This window comes from Desmodus rotundus, chromosome 2 (genome assembly GCF_022682495.2).
Source record: "Desmodus rotundus isolate HL8 chromosome 2, HLdesRot8A.1, whole genome shotgun sequence".
Classification (NCBI taxonomy): Eukaryota; Metazoa; Chordata; class Mammalia; order Chiroptera; family Phyllostomidae; genus Desmodus; species Desmodus rotundus.
Genome location: NC_071388.1, coordinates 208,475,293 through 208,482,968, shown reverse-complemented (window position 1 = coordinate 208,482,968; position 7,676 = coordinate 208,475,293). Strand labels below are relative to the sequence as shown.

Here is a 7,676-nt window from a genome sequence, read left to right as displayed (position 1 = left end):
CCCTTGGGGAGAGTAAGCGCCTGTCCAGTGAGGGCGCCGTCAAGGGCGGGGACTCTGGGATGGGTGTGACAAGCGCCAGCCACAGCGGGTCCCACAGCCCCTTCTGTTGTGAGTGTCCTCAGGAAGAGACCAGCGGGGGAGCTGCACCCACGCCCCACTGTGTGGATCCGGGCGGTGCCCAGGGTGGACTGCCGTGGGTGGCATAGCCCCCTGGGCGCCCCAGGACAGAGGGCCGGGCCCTGTGGGTGTGGATGGCTCACAGCCCGGTTCCTCCCTCCCTCCCTCTCTCCCTTGGGTGCACTTTGCCCAAAAGCAGCTGCCTCACCCAGGTCAACACGCTGCTGGGAAATCTGCCCCCAAGGACTCGTCCGTGCTGGTCTGAGGCCTGGCCGTGCCTGGATCTGGGAACCTTCAGACGGACCGCGCAGTTCCGAGCTCCCCGAAGCTGAGTGGGGCTGGCCTTATAGCAACATCATCTTCCAGCTTCTCCCTCCGCCCACGTCCCCTCACGCCATCTGCACAGAAATGCCCGCTCGGTGTCATCTTTTTGCAGGGAGCCCGCCCCGTGACGGCCAAGAACACACGCCCACGTCTCCTTCCGCGACGGTCACTCTCACTGAGCGAGAGCTCGCTGGGGCCCCGTCCTGCCCTCCCCACCTTCAGAACAGCGACCCCTGTGCACAGGGACCGCCCTGCACGTCTGTCTCCATTTCCTTCCCATCAGCGGTCCGCGCGGTGGGCTCCCCGCCCTCAGCGGCCCCCCAAGACCCCTCGTCCTCCACCCACTAACTCGTCTTTTGTGAAACAACTTTCACGTCACTGAGGTGTAAAATGTTTATGCTGTTCTACAACCAAAATTCCGCCCTTGCAGCTCACGCATCGACCACCCTAAGCTCGAAAATGAACAGGATGTTTTCGTTGTGGAAGTGAGTCGGTAGGAGTTACGGAAGCAGCAGCGAGGCAGGCAGAGCCTCCCGTCTGTCCCGGGTTTCATAGCCCTCCCGTTTTCCCTTCCGTTGGCGCTGTTGGTGGTTGCGGGCGTTTCTCTAGCGCCCCCTGCAGCGAGCACCGTGTCAGAGCCCACGCGTGGGGTGTGACGTGTGGTCCCCACAGGCCTGGCTGCCCTCCCGGGGAGACAGGAGGACCAAAGCCCACGCTGCTCCCTCCCTGGGTTCCCTCTCGCTTTGCCACAAGTTCTTATGGAACTTTCTTGGAGGCCAGGCCGGCGGTCTGAGAAGGTCTGTTTCCCCACCCCGATAGGAAGTGTCGAAGGAGGGGCCTTCGGGGGTGCTGGGAGGTGCCCCACTCCATGGCCGGGCTGCCTGTCAGTCCACTGGCCCCGAAGCCTCGTGTCCCACCTGTGTTGGCCTTCCCTGGGTTCTGCCAGGCGACAGACTCCTCCCAGCCCCGTGGCCTCGCAGCGGCAGGGCCGGAATGGCCCCTTACGGGGTCCTCCACTTCCCCTCAGCGTCCAGACTTCCCCCGATTTGCTGAGATCCCCTGTCTCAGATGTCCTCTGTGTGGGTAAGTCTGTCTTGTTTCAAAGTCCTCTACCAGCAGTCGTCTGAACTGGTCTCAGGCGGCGAGTGGCAAACGACCCCGGGCTGTCGGACTGGAAACTCCGTGCTCGGTTGCTGGCCAGGAAAGCCCAGCCAGTGCGCACCGCCCCACCTGGCCGCAGTGGAAGGAGGCTTGGGCCTCAGGGGCAGTGAGTCACTGCTGCCCACGGACACTCCCCTCCCCATGCTGGGGGCACGTGCCAACGCAGCGGGGCGACAGGCCCGGAGCCCATCCCCTCCCCGGCCTGGCCTTGCCTGGACGCTGGAGGGAGCAGAGGGAAAGGGCTCCCAGCATGGCGGGCAGGGTGGGGGGACGCCCTCCAGGCCACAGTGCAGAGTCCTCCCAGGTGAGGCCTCTGCTTATGGCAATCGGCTCAGGGTGTCCCAAGGGACCTGGGGGAGCACTCGGTCCCCTCGATGGGGACACCCGGAGCCCCCTCGGGCAGACGGGGCCTGCTGAGGAGCTGAGCACCCCAATGACCGCAGCCCCCACAGCCCTCGCTGGGCCTCTGCTACCCTCCACCGGCATTAAAAGTCCAGAGAAATCCCAGGGCGGCCGCCCCGTAGCCAGGAGGGTGTGCCCGGGCCGGCTTAGGGTGAGGCCGGGGAGGCGCCGGTGGGCAACGCTGGGGGTGGCAGCACCCGCGTCCAGGCCCGCCCGAGCCCCGAGCCCCCAGCCCTGTCTTCTAGGCAGTCAGCTCCATCTGCTCATTTCTTGCTTTCCCTTCCTGGATGTTTCGGCTCTAGTTTCCATCAGAGTTCTCAGGAACATTCCAGTCCTTCGGTAAAATTGCCCATCTCGTCATCTGTTTTCCTGATTTCCCTTGAAATCACGTGGCTGTGGCTGCCCTTCGGTCGGCCGCGTTCTCAGCGAGGTCGCTGCCACCCTCCACCGCAGGCAAACACTCTGGCGCTGCCTTCCTTGCCCTGAGTCCAACTGCCAGTGACGCCTGGGGGGCCCGGGGACGGCCGCTGCGACCCTTGGGGCGGGTGCCCCCGCCTGTCCACACCGCCCCCCACCGGCTGGTCGCCAGACTCTGGCCGTTTAGAAATTCTTTCATCTTTAAAATGCGTATTCACGTGCACGCTCCTCTCTGGGCTGAATTGGTTTTTCTCTTCCTGCGGTTTTGGACCAGACAGTGACAGAGCCTGTGCCCTCTGGCCACTCCCCTGTGGCTCGGCCCTGTTTGCTGTTCTGGGTTTTGGGGGGAGCTCGGGGTCTGATTAGGGCTGCTGGAGGAGGGGCCTGGTGTGCGCTGTGAGGGCATAGGGAGGGACTGGCAGCCTGGCCGCAGCACAGGGCACGGAAAGCTGTCTGCACATGGAGACAGGAACCTGCTGAGGCCCAGGCCGCAGAGGGGGCCACTGAGCAGCCAGGGCTCCAGGGGTCTGAGTGGCCCGGTAGAGGCTGGAGTCCATGGGTCTCTGCCTCGGAAGCCGACAGAAGCTCAGACTCAGGCCTCCCGTTCCCTCCGCCATGAGTGGTGTGACCCCAGTTCCACAATTCCAGACCACAGGGGTGCCCAGCAGAGTGGCTTTGGTGTGCAGGGCCGGAAGCAGACTGAGTAGGTCAGGGTCCCGAGAGGGTGCCCCCCAGTGTATTCAGGGTCTGCCCTGAAGTGCTGAGTCCTCCCACCTCAGGTGAACAGCAGTACAGCTAGCCCAGACCTCTTCCATCGCCCCGTGCAGGCTGCGGGAACCCTGGCAGCTGGAGTTTCCTAAAGCAGGAGCGCCTCCCCCCACATGGTGAGAACCTCCTGGCAAAAGGCCCTGGGGGCGGGCAGGGACCAACATGTCCCTGCTCCACGGGAGGACAGGGCTTAAACCTGCAGCCAGAACCAGGCCTCCCATCCTCCACCTCCCCCCCCCCCACCCCCCCGGCCAGAAAGAGAGCCCCTTGTGGGCAGAGCGGGGTCTGGACTGTAGATGTCCCTCCCCAGGGAATTCAGAGCCTGGCCTGCTCTGCCCTCCTGAGGTCAGGGGGTCTCCTGGAACCCACAGAGCCTGCTCCCCAGGCCCAGGGGCGGGCAGGGGTGTGAGAGGCAGTCCCCCTCCTGGCACGGTGGCCCGGCTCCTTTGTCCGGCGCCACCCACAGAGAAGTGTCTGCTCTGATCTTGGGGCAGGAGGGCGGGCACCAGTAGGCGGGGGACAGGCAGAGGCCGCTTCCAGGTGCCGCCCGCAGGTCCAGGTTCTGGAACAAGGAGGCAGCTCCGGTCGAGGAGAGGATGGGCGGGACAACGTCCCCCTTAAACTCACGTCCACCTGGAAGCGCAGGATGTGACCTGTTGGGAAATAAGGTCTTGGGGGATGGGAGCAGCTACATTCGGATGAGGTCGCACCGGTGTAGGGTGGGACTTCATCCAAAACGGGGGCTTCGTAAGAGAGAACAAAGGCACACACACTCATACACACTCACACCCACGCATGTGCTCACCAGCCTGGGCCAGGACGGGGTGCCGTTGGGTTGGGTCTCCCGGTTTGTGCTGCTTTGTGACAGACAGCCGCCCTGGGAAACACCGGCACCCCTACGCCATCGGGACGGGGCTCCCAGGCAGTCTGCAGCTCAGCCAGAGCCCCCGAGGTCAGCTGGGCACAGTGGACTTGGCCTCTTCAGGCTGGTGCGGCCCGGCCACTAGGTTCTGTTGGGAGCCTGAGACAGGATGTGGCCAACCCCCGCAAAGCGAGGGACAGGCCAGTGTGGCCCGAGCTGACCACCCGCAGTGGACGGGCAGCTTCTAGGAAGGACACTCGCCTGTGCTGTGCAGAGATTCCTGCAAATGAGGTCTTCGGAAGCCCCTCAGAGAAGGAAAAATCACGTGCCAGCCTTGGAGCCCCGGCCCCCCCACCCCCCCACAAAGAGAAAGCAGGGGCAGGGCCAGTGTGGTGCCCACAGGGTGCTGCTCTGAGCTAACGAGGGCCCCGGCCCTCCGTGAGGGGCGGGGCGGGGCGGACCAGCATCTGCCCACCACACACCACAGTGCCCGAGTGAGAAGTCGGGGAGCACGAAGCGTCTCTGGGTTGCAGAATTTGTGTACTTTCTACATTTCCTGTAATGACAACATGTCTCTTTGAAAATGAAAAAAAGCGTATATTTTCCTTTTTAAAAGGTCTTGATTAGTGGGTGAACAGTACTCTCACAGGTCACAACTGTGACATCATAGGGACAACACAGTGTCCTGGCTGCGTTCCCACGTCGGGGCGGTTTCCTGTCCCCTAGGCGTGACGGAGCCTCTGCAGGCTGGGAGGCCAGTGACTGGGGTCAGAGGTCCGCAGGGCTCTCAGAGGCTCTCGGGCCGTCAGGCACCCCCCACCCCCTGGCGTGTGGGCTTCGACCATCGGATCCCCAGTGTGAGCAGAAAATCGGAGTGGAGGAAACATCTCCACACTTACTGGTTAATTCATTAAAGATGAACCAAAACAAACCCTTCACATGCCAGCACAAGCAACATAATTCTGATGAAAAACAATTGTGTTTCTCCAAACAAAGAAGGGAGGAGAGCCGCGTAAACTTTTTTGGTAGGTCCCCTCCGCATGGGGACTTCCAGCGGCCGGCGCCGTGTTGTCTGCGTGGAAGGCGTGAGTGGTCCTGGCTCGCTCACACGTGGTTGCAAAGACCGACGTGTTTTACAGGTGTTTTCGGCCCATGATGGACATTGTTCTCCGACAAGGCTCCCAAACTCTGCACCTGGCAGTTTCCTGACCAGCGTCTGGTGGGCTCTGAAGCCGCACCCCAGAGCCTGCCTTCTCCGAGACGCGCCAACCCCCCCGCCTCTCTTGCCCTTGGGCTGTTTCCCTCGTGGGATTCCCTAAGATCCCCTTCGGTCACTCAGAAAACAGGCTCGCTGACGCAGGCGAGTCTGTCCGAGGTCCGAGCGTGCCCTTGCATCAGAAATCTTCAGTGACTCACCGGTTAATCAGAAAAGCCTTTCACCGTGGGGGCTTGCACAGGCAGTTGCCCAAAATCCCGGAGTCTGCGCAGTGAGATCGGACTTCACCAGTGGCTACAGACCTGCGAGTCTCTTTCCTGGAAGTAGAAATCGCATTCCATTCATTCAGAGAAAAATACCTGCCAGGTACCTGCGTCTCATCTCCGCGTCCTTTCTTTCCAGGCTGAGTGGTGTGGCGGGATGTCCTGAGGCCTCGCCCCTGCCCACGGTGACAGGGGTCCCCTCCCCCGCCACCATCCCTGAGGTCAGGTCATGCCCACCTTCTCTGTTCTGGCCCCGGGGACTGGGGCTGCTTTGGGAGAGTCGGTCCCACAATCTCTAGGGTGGCTTTGACAACAGGAAGGGACCTATTTGACATTTGTCGCCCTGGTGTCCTTCCCTGACCCATGTTTTCGGCCTCAGGAGACACTACGCCTGACTCCCTCCATAAGAGTCGGTGGGTGACATGTGTGGGGCGGGGGAGGTCAGGAAGGACCGATGGCAGCCTGAAGCACCATGCTGGCCGCTCCCTGTCCACATGCAGGCATCTCTCGGACTGAGTGCCCCCTGGCACTCATCAGATATTAGCGACCAGCCGTGAAGAAATGACCCCTATCATTTTGGGACGCCTTCCCGGCCAGCTGGCCTGCAGACAGCACCGGGGGAGGAGAGACCACCGGGCGGAGCCCATTAGTGGGCATTCGGGGCAGCAGGACGGGGGGTCAGGGCCTGCATCGAAGCTGGGCCCGGCTCTAAGTCAGACTTCCAGGCTTTCTGTTGGGAAGTTCACAGGACAAGACCGGCAAGGCCACGTTGGAGAGTCTGGGAACAGTGGACCAGTGCCGCTTCCAGCCGGTCCCTGCTGTCCCTCTCGGTGACCGGAGAAACATGAGCAGTCTTCTCGCTGAGGCTGGCCCCCAAGGTAGGGCTGGCTCCCACACCGTGCACTTGGCCGTAAGGGCTCCTGTGGTCTTTCTCTCAGACCTGTGCACTCATCGGCCACGTGACAAGCCACCCCCAGCTCGGGGGTGCCACCAAGCTTGTGTCTTCGCACCATGACTGGGCAGGGGGACTGCCGCTCCGCTGCTCTGGCTGGGCCCGCCCTGCTCTGCGTATGTTCACTTCTGGGAGGAGGAAGAAGAGGCAAGGACTCCCCGAGGACACCTGTCTCGTGGCAGGCCACAGACGGAGGATCACCGCTGACCCACGCAGTGCACGCAGGGCCCTGGCTCATTCAGGCCTCTAGTGTCCCTTGGGCCTGGACCGGTCACAGGTCCGTGAGACCGGGAGGTGTGCCCGACCCCCAGGGAGGGAGAAGGGCTCCCACCTGCAGAGTCCTAACCAAAACCCTGCTCACACCCAGGCCCTGTCCGCCACCTCGGAGAGAACCAGGTGGACGACACCCTAGCGCTGGGTCGGTGCGAAGGGCAGCTCGCCTGTGTCTTCAGGTAGCCTGTGGGACGGTCGTGCTCCGCACGAGAGGGGTGGCAGACCACCCCACGGTCACAGGTGGACCAGAGCAGGATGCTGGGACGGGACATAAACATAAAGCCCCAGGGAAGCAGGATGTCGTCTCCTCTGGGAGGAGGACAAGACTGGCCTCACCTGAGCTCCGCGATGTCAGGAGGGACGCTGAGCTGCCCCCGCTGCCCCCGCTGCCCCCTGGGACACTGCACCTGTGGTGGGCCCAGGGCTTCAGGAGCAGCTGGGCGTTCTCAGGCTGTTTGCTGGAGCACCTCCTGAGACAGAGGACTGTGCAGGGAAGAAAGGGCCAGGAACTGCTGGCCGAGCGTGGGCCGTGGCAGGTGGGCAGTGCCACCCTGAAACTCCGCAGCGTTCCAAGCTCTGCCTCGTGGGTGTGTCCCGCGCCGGGACACGTCCCACAGCCGCCAGAGCCTGCCTGAGACCTGCCCGAGGGGCAGCACCGTTATCGGAGAGAGCCTTTCTGGGCCGGCGTTTTTGGAATCAAACGCTGCATTAATGAGGCACAGGCTAGATCGCTGCCTAAGGGGGTTCAGTGGTGGGGTTTCCAGGTCAAAGGGCACATGTCCCAGATGGGGGGGTGGCTCCCAGAGGCCCCGCCCCCTCCATGATGTGTGCCCGGTGGGGTTTGCCCATCCACTGCGCAGGGGCGGTGCTGGCGCGTTGTCACCCGGAGTTGAGTCTCTAATTTCTGTGTGAAGCTCAACA

At 62.9% G+C, this 7,676-nt stretch overlaps 1 long non-coding RNA gene across 1 annotated transcript; it reads right to left on the bottom strand.

Moving 5' to 3' along the window:
• Positions 1–3,469: 3,469 nt before the first annotated feature.
• Positions 3,470–7,451, bottom strand: LOC123480138 (uncharacterized). Its single transcript, XR_006656022.2, has 3 exons — positions 7,092–7,451; positions 3,995–5,584; positions 3,470–3,842 (listed from the first exon to the last, which is right to left on the bottom strand). It is a non-coding gene; the product is annotated as an uncharacterized lncRNA (long non-coding RNA).
• Positions 7,452–7,676: the final 225 nt, after the last annotated feature.